Source organism: Nanorana parkeri, unplaced genomic scaffold (genome assembly GCF_000935625.1).
Source record: "Nanorana parkeri isolate BGI_ZX_2015 unplaced genomic scaffold, ASM93562v1 scaffold1324, whole genome shotgun sequence".
Taxonomy (NCBI): Eukaryota; Metazoa; Chordata; class Amphibia; order Anura; family Dicroglossidae; genus Nanorana; species Nanorana parkeri.
In genome coordinates, this window is record NW_017307592.1 from 135,099 (window position 1) to 152,712 (window position 17,614).

The following is a 17,614-nucleotide window of genomic DNA, read 5'->3' on the forward strand; positions in this document are numbered from 1 at the left end:
TTTTACCTTCTTTTATTCTGCTCTTGTAAACCCTATTATCCCCCCCCCCCTACCTTTCCCTTCTCTCCTCTCCTCTCCCCTTCTCTCTTTTGCTCTCCTTTCCTCTTCTCTTGTAAATTCTCCTCTCCCTCTCCTCTCTCTTCTCCTCCTATCTCTTGTCCTCTCCCTCTCCTCCTATCTCCTCTCCTCTCCCTCTCCTCCTTTCTCTTTTCCTCTTCCCCTCCTTCTCCCCCTCTCCTTTCTCTTTTCCTCTTCCTCTCCTTCTCCCCCTCTCCTTTCTCTTCCTGTCCTCTTTCATCTCCTCTCTCGCTCCCCTCTCTTCTCTCCTGTCCCTCGCCTCTCTTCTCCTCTCCCTCTCCTTTTTCTTCTCTCCTCCTCCCCCTCTCCTCTCTCTCCCTCTCTCTTCTGCTCTCCCTCTCTCTCTCCTCTCCCTCTCCTTTTTCTTCTCTCCTCCTCACCCTCTCCTCTCTTCCTCCTCTTCCTCTCTCTTCTGCTCTCCCTCTCTCTTCTGCTCTCCCTCTCTCTTCTCTCCTATCTCTTCTCCTCTCCCTCTCCTCCTTTCTCTTTTCCTCTTCCTCTCCTTTTCCCCCTCTCCTCTCTCTTCTCCTCCCCCTCTCCTCCTACCTTCCATCTCCTCTCACCCTCTCGTCTCCTCACCCTGTCCTCTCTCTTCTCCTCTCCCTCTATTCCTCTCTCTTATACCCTCTCTTCTCTCCTCTCCCTCTCCTCCTCTTTCTTCCTCTCTCTCCTCCCCCTCTCCTCCTCCCTTCCATCTCCTCTCTCTTCTCATCTCTCGTCTCTTCCCTCCTCTCCCTCTCCTCTTTTCTCCTCTCCCTCTCTCTTCTCCTCTCCCTCTCCCCCTGTACCCTCTCTTCTCCCCATCCCCCCCCCCCCCCCCAAATACGGGATGATCTCATCGCCACTAATAGAAGCCTCTGGTGTCCTAATTGCTCCGTATGATGCTCGCATTGGAGGAGACGAGGACGACGGTGGTATGTAGGCGAGGTGGAATTGGGGCTTCTGCAGACACACCTGGTTCCCGGGATTTACAAGGTCGCCGGAATCACAGCCGACACTCACACTGATACTCGGGATTCCTGGAGGGTGAGTAATAACATTTCAGCCGGTTCTAGCTGCGAGACGCCGGGGCGGGGACCGTCACATGTCACAGAATGAATGTCATCGCGCTCTGTACATATAATATACATTTCTATGAGCCCAATAAATAGAATTCCGCTTCATTGTCAGCAAATTCCTTCTGAGGTCACCTCATTGTCACCCGTGTTCTGTGCACCTAAAGAGGACCTGTCAGTAACTTCATGAGGCTGCGTGAATACATCCCGGACATGTCACAGCGCTCAGCCACAGCATCATTTGTAGAAAAAGCTCCACCATTTATCATTAGAAAGCCGTGTTTCAGCACCAGGCTGAGATGATGTCATCAGCCTGCTGCAGGCAGGAGGAAGCATGTCCTCAGTCTCCTCTCCCCAGTGATCAGTCTGCTGCAGGCAGGAGGAAGCATGTCCTCAGTCTCCTCTCCCCAGTGATCAGTCTGCTGCAGGCAGGAGGAAGCATGTCCTCAGTCTCCTCTCCCCAGTGATCAGTCTGCTGCAGGCAGGAGGAAGCATGTCCTCAGTCTCCTCTCCCCAGTGATCAGTCTGCTGCAGGCAGGAGGAAGCATGTCCTCAGTCTCCTCTCCCCAGTGATCAGTCTGCTGCAGGCAGGAGGAAGCATGTCCTCAGTCTCCTCTCCCCAGTGATCAGTCTGCTGCAGGCAGGAGGAAGCATGTCCTCAGTCTCCTCTCCCCAGTGATCAGTCTGCTGCAGGCAGGAGGAAGCATTTCCTCAGTCTCCCCTCCCCCAGTGATCAGACTGCTGCAGGCGGGAGGAAGCATTTCCCCAGTCTCCTCTCCCCCCCGTGATCATTCTGCTGCAGGCAGGAGGAAGCATTTCCCCAGTCTCCTCTCCCCCCGTGATCAGTCTGCTGCAGGCAGGAGAAAGCATTTCCTCAGTCTCCCCTCCCCCAGTCATCAGTCTGCTGCAGGCAGGGGGAAGCATTTCCTCAGTCTCCTCTCCCCCAGTGATCAGTCTGCTGCAGGCAGGAGAAAGCATTTCCTCAGTCTCCCCTCCCCCAGTCATCAGTCTGCTGCAGGCAGGGGGAAGCATTTCCTCAGTCTCCTCTCCCCCAGTGATCAGTCTGCTGCAGGCAGGAGAAAGCATTTCCTCAGTCTCCCCTCCCCCAGTCATCAGTCTGCTGCAGGCAGGGGGAAGCATTTCCTCAGTCTCCTCTCCCCCAGTGATCAGTCTGCTGCAGGCAGGAGAAAGCATTTCCTCAGTCTCCCCTCCCCCAGTCATCAGTCTGCTGCAGGCAGGGGGAAGCATTTCCTCAGTCTCCTCTCCCCCAGTGATCAGTCTGCTGCAGGCAGGAGAAAGCATTTCCTCAGTCTCCCCTCCCCCAGTCATCAGTCTGCTGCAGGCAGGGGGAAGCATTTCCTCAGTCTCCTCTCCCCCAGTGATCAGTCTGCTGCAGGCAGGAGAAAGCATTTCCTCAGTCTCCCCTCCCCCAGTCATCAGTCTGCTGCAGGCAGGGGGAAGCATTTCCTCAGTCTCCTCTCCCCCAGTGATCAGTCTGCTGCAGGCAGGAGAAAGCATTTCCTCAGTCTCCCCTCCCCCAGTCATCAGTCTGCTGCAGGCAGGGGGAAGCATTTCCTCAGTCTCCTCTCCCCCAGTGATCAGTCTGCTGCAGGCAGGAGAAAGCATTTCCTCAGTCTCCCCTCCCCCAGTCATCAGTCTGCTGCAGGCAGGGGGAAGCATTTCCTCAGTCTCCTCTCCCCCAGTGATCAGTCTGCTGCAGGCAGGAGAAAGCATTTCCTCAGTCTCCCCTCCCCCAGTCATCAGTCTGCTGCAGGCAGGGGGAAGCATTTCCTCAGTCTCCTCTCCCCCAGTGATCAGTCTGCTGCAGGCAGGAGAAAGCATTTCCTCAGTCTCCCCTCCCCCAGTCATCAGTCTGCTGCAGGCAGGGGGAAGCATTTCCTCAGTCTCCTCTCCCCCAGTGATCAGTCTGCTGCAGGCAGGAGAAAGCATTTCCTCAGTCTCCCCTCCCCCAGTCATCAGTCTGCTGCAGGCAGGGGGAAGCATTTCCTCAGTCTCCTCTCCCCCAGTGATCAGTCTGCTGCAGGCAGGAGAAAGCATTTCCTCAGTCTCCCCTCCCCCAGTCATCAGTCTGCTGCAGGCAGGGGGAAGCATTTCCTCAGTCTCCTCTCCCCCAGTGATCAGTCTGCTGCAGGCAGGAGAAAGCATTTCCTCAGTCTCCCCTCCCCCAGTCATCAGTCTGCTGCAGGCAGGGGGAAGCATTTCCTCAGTCTCCTCTCCCCCAGTGATCAGTCTGCTGCAGGCAGGAGAAAGCATTTCCTCAGTCTCCCCTCCCCCAGTCATCAGTCTGCTGCAGGCAGGGGGAAGCATTTCCTCAGTCTCCTCTCCCCCAGTGATCAGTCTGCTGCAGGCAGGAGAAAGCATTTCCTCAGTCTCCCCTCCCCCAGTCATCAGTCTGCTGCAGGCAGGGGGAAGCATTTCCTCAGTCTCCTCTCCCCCAGTGATCAGTCTGCTGCAGGCAGGAGAAAGCATTTCCTCAGTCTCCCCTCCCCCAGTCATCAGTCTGCTGCAGGCAGGGGGAAGCATTTCCTCAGTCTCCTCTCCCCCAGTGATCAGTCTGCTGCAGGCAGGAGAAAGCATTTCCTCAGTCTCCCCTCCCCCAGTCATCAGTCTGCTGCAGGCAGGGGGAAGCATTTCCTCAGTCTCCTCTCCCCCAGTGATCAGTCTGCTGCAGGCAGGAGAAAGCATTTCCTCAGTCTCCCCTCCCCCAGTCATCAGTCTGCTGCAGGCAGGGGGAAGCATTTCCTCAGTCTCCTCTCCCCCAGTGATCAGTCTGCTGCAGGCAGGAGAAAGCATTTCCTCAGTCTCCCCTCCCCCAGTCATCAGTCTGCTGCAGGCAGGGGGAAGCATTTCCTCAGTCTCCTCTCCCCCAGTGATCAGTCTGCTGCAGGCAGGAGAAAGCATTTCCTCAGTCTCCCCTCCCCCAGTCATCAGTCTGCTGCAGGCAGGAGGAAGCATTTCCTCGGTCTTCTCTCCCCCAGTGACCAGAATGCTCATTGTAACTTTGTGGCAAGTCACAAGGTGAGGGGCTGATCTGTGTCACAGGTACCAGACTTTACATGATTGTGTCATCTCTTAGCTATAGCACCTCAGTCCAGGAAGTAGATGGTGACCCTGGGTGACCCCTGAACAAAGATGGCGCCGTTCTTCTGCATCTCAGTCCAGAAAGTAGATGGTGACCCTGGATGCTGGAACAAAGATGGTGCCGTCCTTCTACATCTCAGTCCAGGAAGTAGATGGTGACCCTGGATGCTGGAACAAAGATGGTGCCGTCCTTCTACATCTCAGTCCAGGAAGTAGATGGTGACCCTGGATGCTGGAACAAAGATGGTGCCGTCCTTCTACATCTCAGTCCAGGAAGTAGTTGGTGACCCTGGGTGACCCCTGAACAAAGATGGCGCCGTCCCTCTGCATCTCAGTCCAGAAAGTAGATGGTGACCCTGGATGCTGGAACAAAGATGGTGCCGTCCTTCTACATCTCAGTCCAGGAAGTAGTTGGTGACCCTGGGTGACCCCTGAACAAAGATGGCGCCGTCCCTCTGCATCTCAGTCCAGAAAGTAGATGGTGACCCTGGATGCTGGAACAAAGATGGTGCCGTCCTTCTACATCTCAGTCCAGGAAGTAGTTGGTGACCCCAGGTGACCCCTGAACAAAGATGGTGCCGTCCTTCTACATCTCAGTCCAGGAAGTAGTTGGTGACCCCAGGTGACCCCTGAACAAAGATGGCGCCGTCCCTCTGGAGAGGAAAGCAAATTAAGGCATGGTCAGGGGTAATCATGTGATTGCTGTGAGAGGTAATAAATACCTGGCAGTGTTACAATGACACATTACTGAGTATGCTGCATATCGGATGACAGGTCCACTTTAATGAGGGTAAACTATAAATATTTAGTACATTCCTCTGGATGAACAATAATATCTCCAGCCAGCTACAACATTTGGGAGAGAGGACCCGCAAAAGTGTGCCGTCAGCCAATCAGGCATCAGTCTTACACAAGGAGTTTACTGATTGGAGGAGAAAGAGCACACATATTTCCATTAGTGTGCCGCTGATCCCTCACTGTCCAATCACAGGCTGGGGGGCGGGTCCCTGACCAAGCTGTATGGCTTTAACTGCAGTGCAGAAAAGTCAGGTCAAGGACCCGGCCCTGTATCCTGGCAGTCACAGCGTCCAGGAAATAAAAGGGAGTCTGGTTCAAGGACCTGGCTGAGCACACCGCGCGGCTCGCCGGTTCAGACTTGGGGGGAAGTCCCAGTCCTGGACTGTCCATGTGCCATCCTATATGTAAATCTATATTGTGTTTCACGCACAAGGTGGATTTTGTCTCCCTCGGATGAATTTATTGCCGTGATAACTACACTTCGTCCTGAACTTTACTCCTGACGCACCCTGAATGGTTTTTCGGTTCAGATCTTGGCGCGAGCTGCCCAGAATCAACTGGAGGATCCCGCAAGCAAATTATCCGTTGTCCTTCAATTTACGCTGGTCAGTTAAAGGATGCGTCCATCTTTGTATTGGGGGAGGGGGAATACAATGTCTTACCGTCTCTGTATTTTTATATCCTGCCCTCATTGCGTTCCCTGTCCAATATGGTTCCAATCTGGTGACAGAGCGGCCATTTCTGTGTGGGAGACGGCGAGCGCCCGGGCCCGTAGACGTGGCAGCCATGTTTGAAAACCTGATGGTAGCCAAGGCATGATCACATGACACATCGGGGGTCCTCACCTGTAACATTGTCTTCTCTCTCCCTCTCCTCTCTCCCCTCTCACTTGTTTTCTCCCTCTCTTCTCTCTCCCTCTCCTCTCTCTCTCCCTCTCCTCTCACTTGTTTTCTCCCTCTCTTCTCTCCCCTCCTCTTCTCTTCCTCCTCTTTCTCTCCTCTCTCTTTCCCCTCTCCTCTCTCTCTTTCCCCCTCTCCTCTCTCTCCCTTTCTCTCCTCTCTCTCTCCCTCTCTTCTCTCTCCCCCCTCTCTCTCCTCTCCTTCCCTCTCTCTCCCTCTCCTTTCTCTCTCTCCTCTCCCCCCTTTCTCTCTCCTCTCTCATCTCCCTCTCCTCTCTTTTCCCCTCTCTCTCTCTCCTTCTCTCCTCTCCCTCTCCTCTCTTTTCCCCCTCTCTCTCTCTCCTTCTCTCTCTCTCTCCTTCTCTCCCTCTCCTCTCTCTCCCCCCTCCCTCTCTCCTCTCCCTCTTCCCCCCTCTCTCTCTCTCCTTCTCTCCCTCTCCTCTCTCTTGCTCGAAGGCCTCATTCACACTGCCGTATAATACGCTGCGTATAGATGCATGCAGTGTTTTTTGCCATATGCAGCATATGCAAATGAATGGCTCCATACACATAGCTGCGTATGAAGCCGTATTTTTGCACTGCGTAATGATGCGCAAAAAAATAAATAAACCGAGATGTGGTTACGGGCTCGGAATTTCTGCGTATTTTACGCGTGTGCGCACATATGCGCATATACGCACGTACATGCGTAGAGTACATTAAAGTTTCTATCAAAAATGATGCTTTCTGGGATTGCATACAGTTCGCACATATAAGCGCAAATACGCGTATGCATGCGTCTATACGTATTTACAGATGTGCGTACAGGCCTTATAGTTGACGTTGTATCTTTGTAGAACATTGTATATCTTTCAGGGACCATTTTAGAATCTTTTATCATTCTTTATTACATTTGATACATTTGTATTGTTTGTATTTCTACGTTTCCAATCTTTTCTCTAATATTTGTACTCCCCGTTCCGTATGTTATTTTCTGGTTTAGTATAAAAGGAATTGTGTATATTTTTAGTGTAATACTTCCATGATGACCTCGACAGAGGACATGTGAGACACGGAACACACAGGGAGACCAACAGTAGTTTTATGGTCCATCAGCGAAGAGGTCTCTTTATTAAGTGAACACACAGGCGGTAGTCTGACACAGCAGGGCTAAATCCTCAGGGTCACAGGGCAGCGGTTTGGGGTACAGAAGGGGTTAAACCCTCAGGGCCACAGGGCAGCGGTTTTGGCACAGAAAGGGTTAAATCCTTTAGGGTCACAGGGCAGTGGTTTGTGGTACAGAAGGGGTTAAATCCTTTAGGGTCACAGGGCAGTGGTACAGTAGGGGTTAAATCCTCAGGGTCACAGGGCAGCGATTTGGGCTCAGAAAGGGTTCAATCCCAAAGGGTCACAGCGCAGTGGTTTGTGTTACAGAAGGGGTTAAATGCTTCAGGGTCACAGCGCAGTGGTTTGGGGTACAGAAAGGGTTAAATGCTTCAGGGTCACAGCGCAGTGGTTTGGGGTACAGAAGGGGTTAAAGCCTCAGGGTCACAAGGCAGCAGTTATGGCACAGAAAGGGTTAAATCCTCAGGGTGATGGGGCAGCGGTTTGGGCACAGAAGGGGTTAAATCCTCAGGGTCACAGGGCAGCGGTTTTGGGCACAGAAGGGGTTAAATCCTTAGGGTCACAGCGCAGTGGTTTGGGGTACAGAGGTGGTTAAATCCTCAGGGTCGCAGGGCAGCGGTTTGGGGTACAGAAGGGGTTAAATCCTCAGGGTCACAGGGCAGCGGTTTGGGGTACAGAAGGGGTTAAATCCTCAGGGTCACAGGGCAGCGGTTTGGGGTACAGAAGGGGTTAAATCCTCAGGGTCACAGGGCAGCGGTTTGGGGTACAGAAGGGGTTAAATCCTCAGGGTCACAGGGCAGCGGTTTGGGGTACAGAAGGGGTTAAATCCTCAGGGTCACAGGGCAGCGGTTTGGGCACAGAAAGGGTTAAATCCTCAGGGTCACCGGGCAGCGGTTTTGGGTACAGAAGGGGTTAAATCCTCAGGGTCACAGGGCAGCGGTTTGGGCACAGAAAGGGTTAAATCCTCAGGGTCACAGGGCAGCGGTTTGGGGTACAGAAAGGGTTAAGGTAGGGGCCCTTTAAGTACACAGGTAAAGCCCCGCCTTAGCTGAGGCTGTCAATCAGTGAAGAGGCACCGCCTGCTAAGCCCGCCCACGGCTTGTGAGAGGCTCAGGCGTGAGACGGGAGGGACAGAGGCAGGCTAGTTGCTAAGCAACCATCCTCGCCCCTGAGGATTGCGAGATCACTGATCAGATCGCAGGATTTATTCCTCGGTGGATGGTAGTTGCGGGGACGCCACCTCATGCGGGCTTTGACATCAAAGGCTGCTTGCCCTTGCTAGCTGGGTTGTGTGTTTGAGGGGGAGGCGGTGGGGGAGTGTGTTTGAGGGGGAGGGGGACAGACGGACAGTAACAATGACATTCTATCTTCTATCTGTTTTGTTCTGGTAACACAACTGTGCACCCATCCCCCACCCTATGTCAGGCTCATATCCGGTCTGGGGGTCACCTATACCTTTCTATATTGGTGCAGGATGGGATCTAGCCCCGCCTCCCCATGCTCAGGTGTCGCACGCCACCAGTTGCCTGACAACCAGAAAGATGGCCGCCACCTTTTCTCACGTGACCCGAGCCTGCTCTCCGTTCTGCAGGTTGTGAGAGCGCTCACCTTCTGGCCCCGCCCCTACAAGAACTACAGCCAGTGAGTGGATGTGGGAGGGAGAGCGGAAGGCAGGAGCTGGGAGGCGATTGGTGGTAGTGAGACTGGGGCGGGGTGATGAGTAGGGGGCGGTGATGCGGCTGGAGGTGCAGATCAGTGTCAGGTTGAAGAGGAGAGGGACGGAGCTGCGGATGTTGGAAGGTAAGAGGAGAGGGGGATTTGCAGGGGTCACATGACCTGCCTGCCACTACCCCTATACTATATACAATGTATCATTACACCTGTTACTACCCCCCATACTATATACAATGTATAATTACACCTGTCACCCCCCCATACTATATACAATGTATCATTACACCTGTCACCCCCACCCAATAGCAGTCCACTGTAAGAGGAAGCAGTCCCTAGCAGTCTCTTGTAACTCTAAATCAGTCTCTAATAGTCTTCTGTCGTGCTGCACCTGATGATGATTTTCACATTCGATTAGTTGGCCGATTATTATTATTTTTTCTTCGATTAATCGCATTAAAAATAAAATCACACGTCATCCTTCATTAAACAGACCCTGCGGATATTTCCCCTTTGAAAGAAAAGATGGAGGACACGGAGCCCCTGTTATTACTGAACAGGAAGCTCTCCGTACAGAGACTTCCTGTTCATTCAGAAATTGAGGCGAGATAGTAAACAGATACGGTGTCCACAATCGTGAATGGACAGGAAATGATGTAGGGGACTTCCTGTCCATTCAAAATTGGGGACACGGTATCAGAATACTCGGTCCTCCATCATCTGTAACTATGGCGGTGGTCAGGACTGATCATCAGGATGTCCGAATGTTACATGTAATGATCACATGTTTGCTGATCGTCCCGCAGCGGTCATCCCCGCTCTGCCTCCTGACAGCTTGCTCCTCCCTGCTGGGCTCTGGAGGGTGGATCTATTCTGTGTCCCCTGTGATCCCCGCTGCCTCTGCTGGTACAGGTGGGGGAGAGCAGCGGGAATCGGGACTGTAGCATGCAGCGGCTCCCAGCGGGGAGGAGAGAGCTGATGTGGGGCGAGGGGTTTGGTGGAACTCCTCCCACCACTGGGCACCGGCTGGAGGGATCTGTGTCCCCTCCTATCCCCCCCTGAGAGCAGCGGGGATCAGAGGGGACACAGAGCCAATGAGACGCCGGCTCCCAGCACAGAGGAGAGAGCTAGGGGACCCGGACCAACTAATCGTCAACAACGATTCTCATTATTGATTATTATCAATCGATTAGTTGGTTGCAGCCCTAGTCTTCTGTAACCATGTCTGTGATCTCTCAGTCTGTGCAATATGGCGGCAGCCCAGAGGAGGCTGGTATCAGTCCCCAGGGGTCTCTTGTAATGGGGAGCAGTCACCAGCGGTGTCTCGTAAAGGGGAGCAGTCGCCAGCGGCGTCTTGTAACGGGGAGCCGTCGTCAGCGGCCTCTCGTAGCGGGGAGCAGTCGCCCGTGGTGTCTTGTATTCATAATAACTGTACCTGCCATTTCCTATAATGCAGCAGTGTTAAAATTTCCGCCTGGTGCGTCTTCTTGTACGGGGCCCCCGGGGATGGGGTACCAGAAGTGCATTGTGGGTCCACGAGTCACGCACGGGTGTGCAGTGCCGTTGGAATGGAGGCAGCGCACCGATAATCCACTCTGAGTTCTGCAGACTGCGCTAAATGTTTATATATCTGTAACGTCACGCTTCGTCACGTCAGGCGGCCCTGACTCGGGAACACAAAGTCAGATCTTCCCAATCTCCGGATACTGAGGTGTTCTCAGACTCCAGAGACTACACTATATTACCAAAAGTATTGGGACGCCTTTACACGCACATGGACTTTAATGGCATCCCAGTCTTAGTCACTGCTCTGCTTCTGCACAAGCCACAGTTCATCTTGATGAGAGATTGGAGAGTTCCTGTCCCAGGGTGGAAGGGCGGAGGGTGTTTTGTGTTTGGCAGCGGCTCCTCCTGTGTGTTTTGTACACCTGACTGATCGCAGGCCCGGCCGCCTGGAACACAATAATTGTCACCCACAGAGGCTCTTCCTGCAGTGAAACTGACTGTGCGAAGAGTGAAACCTGCCCATCCCAGGTCAGGCCTTGGAGCCGTGCACCACCCACCACCTGCCGAGACTCACTGTGCACTCCCTACGGCCCGGAGACTGTCCCTCTCTCTCTCCATATATTTTAAATCCTGTCTCTCTCCCCCCCCCTCTTCTCTCTCCCCCCCTCTTCTCTCTCTCTCCCCCTCTTCTCTCTCTCTCTCTCTCCCTCTCTCTCTCTCTCTCTCTCTCCCCATTCTCTCTCTCTCTCTCTCTCCCTCCCCCTTCTCTCTCTCTCTCTCTCTCTCCCCATTCTCTCTCTCTCTCTCTCTCCCTCCCCCTTCTCTCTCTCTCTCTCTCTCTCCCCATTCTCTCTCTCTCTCTCTCTCCCTCCCCCTTCTCTCTCTCTCTCTCTCTCTCCCCATTCTCTCTCTCTCTCTCTCTCCCTCCCCCTTCTCTCTCTCTCTCTCTCTCTCCCCATTCTCTCTCTCTCTCTCTCTCCCTCCCCCTTCTCTCTCTCTCTCTCTCTCTCCCCATTCTCTCTCTCTCTCTCTCTCCCTCCCCCTTCTCTCTCTCTCTCTCTCTCTCCCCATTCTCTCTCTCTCTCTCTCTCCCTCCCCCTTCTCTCTCTCTCTCTCTCTCTCCCCATTCTCTCTCTCTCTCTCTCTCCCTCCCCCTTCTCTCTCTCTCTCTCTCTCTCCCCATTCTCTCTCTCTCTCTCTCTCCCTCCCCCTTCTCTCTCTCTCTCTCTCTCTCCCCATTCTCTCTCTCTCTCTCTCTCCCTCCCCCTTCTCTCTCTCTCTCTCTCTCTCCCCATTCTCTCTCTCTCTCTCTCTCCCTCCCCCTTCTCTCTCTCTCTCTCTCTCTCCCCATTCTCTCTCTCTCTCTCTCTCCCTCCCCCTTCTCTCTCTCTCTCTCTCTCTCCCCATTCTCTCTCTCTCTCTCTCTCCCTCCCCCTTCTCTCTCTCTCTCTCTCTCTCCCCATTCTCTCTCTCTCTCTCTCTCCCTCCCCCTTCTCTCTCTCTCTCTCTCTCTCCCCATTCTCTCTCTCTCTCTCTCTCCCTCCCCCTTCTCTCTCTCTCTCTCTCTCTCCCCATTCTCTCTCTCTCTCTCTCTCCCTCCCCCTTCTCTCTCTCTCTCTCTCTCTCCCCATTCTCTCTCTCTCTCTCTCTCCCTCCCCCTTCTCTCTCTCTCTCTCTCTCTCCCCATTCTCTCTCTCTCTCTCTCTCCCTCCCCCTTCTCTCTCTCTCTCTCTCTCTCCCCATTCTCTCTCTCTCTCTCTCTCCCTCCCCCTTCTCTCTCTCTCTCTCTCTCTCCCCATTCTCTCTCTCTCTCTCTCTCCCTCCCCCTTCTCTCTCTCTCTCTCTCTCTCCCCATTCTCTCTCTCTCTCTCTCTCCCTCCCCCTTCTCTCTCTCTCTCTCTCTCTCCCCATTCTCTCTCTCTCTCTCTCTCCCTCCCCCTTCTCTCTCTCTCTCTCTCTCTCCCCATTCTCTCTCTCTCTCTCTCTCCCTCCCCCTTCTCTCTCTCTCTCTCTCTCTCCCCATTCTCTCTCTCTCTCTCTCTCCCTCCCCCTTCTCTCTCTCTCTCTCTCTCTCCCCATTCTCTCTCTCTCTCTCTCTCCCTCCCCCTTCTCTCTCTCTCTCTCTCTCTCCCCATTCTCTCTCTCTCTCTCTCTCCCTCCCCCTTCTCTCTCTCTCTCTCTCTCTCCCCATTCTCTCTCTCTCTCTCTCTCCCTCCCCCTTCTCTCTCTCTCTCTCTCTCTCCCCATTCTCTCTCTCTCTCTCTCTCCCTCCCCCTTCTCTCTCTCTCTCTCTCTCTCCCCATTCTCTCTCTCTCTCTCTCTCCCTCCCCCTTCTCTCTCTCTCTCTCTCTCTCCCCATTCTCTCTCTCTCTCTCTCTCCCTCCCCCTTCTCTCTCTCTCTCTCTCTCTCCCCATTCTCTCTCTCTCTCTCTCTCCCTCCCCCTTCTCTCTCTCTCTCTCTCTCTCCCCATTCTCTCTCTCTCTCTCTCTCCCTCCCCCTTCTCTCTCTCTCTCTCTCTCTCCCCATTCTCTCTCTCTCTCTCTCTCCCTCCCCCTTCTCTCTCTCTCTCTCTCTCTCCCCATTCTCTCTCTCTCTCTCTCTCCCTCCCCCTTCTCTCTCTCTCTCTCTCTCTCCCCATTCTCTCTCTCTCTCTCTCTCCCTCCCCCTTCTCTCTCTCTCTCTCTCTCTCCCCATTCTCTCTCTCTCTCTCTCTCCCTCCCCCTTCTCTCTCTCTCTCTCTCTCTCCCCATTCTCTCTCTCTCTCTCTCTCCCTCCCCCTTCTCTCTCTCTCTCTCTCTCTCCCCATTCTCTCTCTCTCTCTCTCTCCCTCCCCCTTCTCTCTCTCTCTCTCTCTCTCCCCATTCTCTCTCTCTCTCTCTCTCCCTCCCCCCTTCTCTCTCTCTCTCCCCTTCTCTCTGTCTTTATCTTTTCTCTCTCTTCCTCATGACATGTGTCTGTTATCTTGTTTTGTGTATATAGTCCTCCTGTGTTCCACCCGGCATTCCTGGGGCACCAGTCACCCTCCACCTCTCACTGTCAGCTCAGGTCTATGCTGTGTCCTGCATGCTTGTTAAAAACAACCCTGGCGTGTGCCAACCTTTGGTGCCGCACTGCCCTGAGCACAGGGCCGTGTGTGGCCCTAAAACAATTATCTGCCGTGTTCCATGTCAGAGATTTCATACACAGGATAAAGGAGAACACGTAGACTCCCAATCTCTGCTGGGAGGGGTGCATTGTGGGAAGAGTTATTTGGGGTGTGGTTTTAATGCCAACCAATGTTACCCCATGGACTCTCCAATCTTATTGGGGGTGATATAGCAGAAGGCCACCATCTTTGACACTTCCCTCCCTCCCCCCTTCTGGTGGCCCCCCCTCTTTATCTGGTCCCCTCTGTGCCCCTGGTCCCCTGTGTGCCCCTGGTCCCCTCTGTACCTAGTCCCTTCTCTGCCCGGTCCCCTCTGCGCCTAGTCCCTTCTCTGCCCGGTCCCCTCTGCGCCTAGTCCCTTCTCGGCCCGGTCCCCTCTGCGCCTAGTCCCTTCTCTGTACCTAGTCCCTTCTCTGCCCAGACCCCTCTGTACCTAGTCCCTTCTGTGCCTAGTCCCTTCTCTGTACCTAGTCCCTTCTCTGCCCAGTCCCCTTTGTACCTAGTCCCTTCTCTGCCCAGACCACTCTGTGCCCAGTTTCCTCTCTCGGCATTCTGCCCTCGTTTGCCCATTGGTATGGACTGGGCGGACCATTGACACCCTTCTGGCATTATGTAGAGCGCCATCCTGCGCCTAGATGTCCTGATTTCCTGGCGTGTGCGTGACCTCGGCCTTCCCTGCGTGCGAAGTCCAATTCCTGTAAGGAGATAATTATTTTCTCTGCTCTGCGCTCCAGGGAAATGGCGGCGGTCCTGGAACGTGCTGAGTGATTGCTCTCATGGGAAGACAAGTTATGTACTAAGCGCGCAGTGCCAGGCCGCCGGCCTCCCGTATAGTGAGCACCAAGCTGATTGTTACCAAGAGACTCATTCATCAACCCGCCCCGGCCAATCCGGTGCCAGAATTTATAGTGCCGGTTCAATGATGAAACAAAGAATCGCGTTGTCAGGGGGAACTTCGAAACACGGTGTACATTACACATATGGGACGGAACCTCTGTCACATTTTTATTGCCATCTGCATCCCCATTGGGAGATTTTTTTCTCACTTCCTGTTATGACAGGAAGTGAAGTTTCTCCAACAGGGACACATAGAGTGGGGGAGGGTTACAACTTCTGACAGTGTTTTATTACTGTCTGTCCCGGTGACAACCACACATCCCATTTCCTGTTACAGTGTAAGGAATCGGAATCCAGTTGAAGACAGTCGTGCTGCAGGGCATGCTGGGACCTCTAGTTCCCCTGAGCCCGGCAGAGATGCAGCCTGTGATGGTTTAGTCTGATTCTGTGCGGAGTCGCGGGGCAGGTTCTGCATTCCACCTCGCACGGCGTCTGTGTAGAAGAAAGCTGCGGAATGAAAATGTTACAACGCGTCCCCGTCCCCCCCATAACTGAAAGGTCACGGTTCTGTCCAGCCAGTCTTGCGATCCTGCTGGATTGCAGTTGGGCAGTACGCCCCCTAGAGCAACTGGGATCATCCACTAAATGAATTTCCCATCACCCCCTGCACCCCACAAAGTTCTTGACTTGGGGGGTTATCTGTCTCTGTTATGTTGCCCGGTACTTTTCTCCATACATGTTTCAGTCACTGGGGGTGGTGGCGGCTGGAAGGGGAGGGGTTTCGCCTGTTTGCAGCACCCGAGAGCACAGGTGACCCTTGCTGGAAACTGCAGCCTCTTGCGGGAATCACAGTAGCTGCTGAGCTGCATTTAAAGGAAACCATCAAGGTTTCTACACGGTCCGGCTCCCGGAAGCCATGCTCGTTCCGGGGGCCCCTCTCTGCTTCTGGGAGATGGAGAGTGTCGGCCCCCTGAGAGGTCCTATTTAAAGTAGGGCGGCGTGACTACAACTCCCACCATGCCTCTGTCCCTGGGATTTGTGGCTGTGAGAGTCTTGCAATGCCTCGTAGGACCTGTAGTTCCACCACAGCTGGAGGGCGGAGTTTGGCCACCCCTGGCATAGCTGGATGCGATGCCTCACCTGCCAGAGCTGCCGAGTTTGATCTGTTCTGTCGACAGCCTTTGTTTCTTCCTTTGTTCCATCTCAGTGCTGCTGAGTTCCTGTCACTTCATGTCGCCATCAGGAAGACCGCCCTGAGAAATGCCAACAGTGGACGATGTGTGTAGAAACGGCCATCAGAAGCCAGGGTGACAACGCAGGAGCACAATTGGGGATGGATCGTTGTCACCCTAAAACAGGAAGTGCCTGAGCAAGGACCTCCACGGCAGGATCATCAGGCTTATTACAATGAAAGCTGCAGATTAATAAAGACTGGAAATGATGATATGAGGTCGGCCGGCAATACGGAGGAGGGCCTTACACAGCCATTATGTGGTTTTGTGGTTATGGTCCAGTCGCTCCTGTTCATTCATCAGGCACCTGAGGGCGAGGACGCACCATGAATAATGAACGCAGGGCGGACAATGGGAACAATGAAGGATCACTGACATTTCTGGTCGTTGCACTCGAGCAACCAGTTCCACGTGAGCACGCACCGTGTATCTCCGGCTCCACTACCGGAGGTGTGCAATACAAGAGGAACCCGTCTCTGGGCCATCAATGGAGATCAATACAACAACATTCAGGGGATCAATAATCCCGACCACACATGCTTGGCTGCCTCTATTCCCGCCGGTGCAATGGCCGCATGGCATTTCTCAGGGCGGCTGACAACATTGGACCGTGTATGAATAACATGTGTCAAAATGGCCACTTGTAGTCTCCATTGGAAGCCCGGGTGACAACACGGGAGTACAATTATGAGACACGTTCGGAGCGTTGTCACCCCGTGTGTGTGTCTCTGTCTCTGTGTGTCTGTCTGTTTGTGCGTATGTGCTCCTTTAAAGGTGAAAACTCAGAGAGACCGCCTGCCATGTTTTCAGAAACAACAGAACGCGGTGATACCTTTGTGGTCGGGAAATTGTTATAATAACATTCAATCTGCTTTCCTTTACCAAGGAAAGCAGATTGAATGATTCAATGAAAGCAATCATTGGGTTGGGATGGGGAATCAATGGGCGTTGGGATGGGGAATGCATGGGCATTGGGTTGGGATGGGGAATGCATGGGCATTGGGATGGGGAATGCATGGGCATTGGGATGGGGAATGCATGGGCATTGGGTTGGGATGGGGAATGCATGGGCATTGGGTTGGGATGGGGAATGGATGGGCATTGGGATGGGGAATGCATGGGCATTGGGATGGGGAATGCATGGGAATTGGGTTGGCATGGGGAATGCATGGGCATTGGGTTGGGATGGGGAATGCATGGGCATTGGCATGGGGAATGCATGGGCATTGGGTTGGCATGGGGAATGCATGGGCATTGGGTTGGGTTGGGGAATGCATGGGCATTGGGTTGGGGAATGCATGGGCATTGGGTTGGGATGGGGAATGAATGGGCATTTGGTTGGGATGGGGAATGAATGGGCATTTGGTTGGGATGGGGAATGCATAGGCATTGGGTTGTAATGGGGAATGAATGGGAAATTGGGTTGTGATGGGGAATGAATGGGCAATTGGGTTGTGATGGGGTATGAATGGGCAATTGGGTTGGGATGGGGAATGAATAGGCATTGGGTTGGCATGGGGAATGAATGGGCATTGGGATGGGGAATGAATGGGTATTGGGTTGAGATGGGGAATTAATAGGCATTGGGTTGACATGGGGAATGAATGGGCAATTGGGTTGGGATGGGGAATGAATGGGCAATTGGGTTGGGAAGGGGAATGAATGGGCAATTGGGTTGGGATGGGGAATGAATGGGCAATTGGGTTGGGAAGGGGAATGAATGGGCAATTGGGTTGGGATGGGGAATGAATGGGCAATTGGGTTGGGATGGGGAATTAATAGGCATTGGGTTGGCATGGGGAATAAATGGGCGTTGGGCTGGGCAATGAATGGGCATTGGGTTGATTTGACTGGATGTGTTGTAAATCCTCTGCATGATGATGAGGTCATGTTGCAAGGCTGCTTTACATTCTCATAGATTGTCTGGATGCGTCTGGTCCCGCGGGTGTGATGACAGGTGACGGGGAGATGGAACGCCCCACGAGGTGTAATTACAGGTTTTATGTAGAGCGGTTAGTCACAAACCAGTCCGGCCAGAGTATTCGATTTCCATACTGGCAGACTGGCACAGGACAGGGTTACCTTCTTCTGTACCATCATCACAGGTCAAAACTTGCCACATATGTCATCCCGAAGGGAGGGGGGCTTTCTCTGATTGGCTGGGATATATTTTTGGGGCATCCTGTA

General features: G+C 53.5%; 1 protein-coding gene across 3 annotated transcripts in view; it reads left to right on the forward strand.

Moving 5' to 3' along the window:
* Positions 1 to 1,014: 1,014 nt before the first annotated feature.
* CGN (cingulin) overlaps positions 1,015 to 17,614 on the forward strand; it is a 47,295-nt gene continuing 30,695 nt past the window's right edge. For 2 of the 3 annotated variants that reach the window (XM_018569352.1, XM_018569353.1), the window contains exon 1: positions 8,758 to 8,835. The gene's annotated coding sequence lies outside the window, so the exon portion shown is untranslated. Of the gene's footprint in view, positions 1,105 to 8,757; positions 8,836 to 17,614 lie in introns of those variants that run through there. The other variant, XM_018569351.1, reaches the window with a different exon arrangement.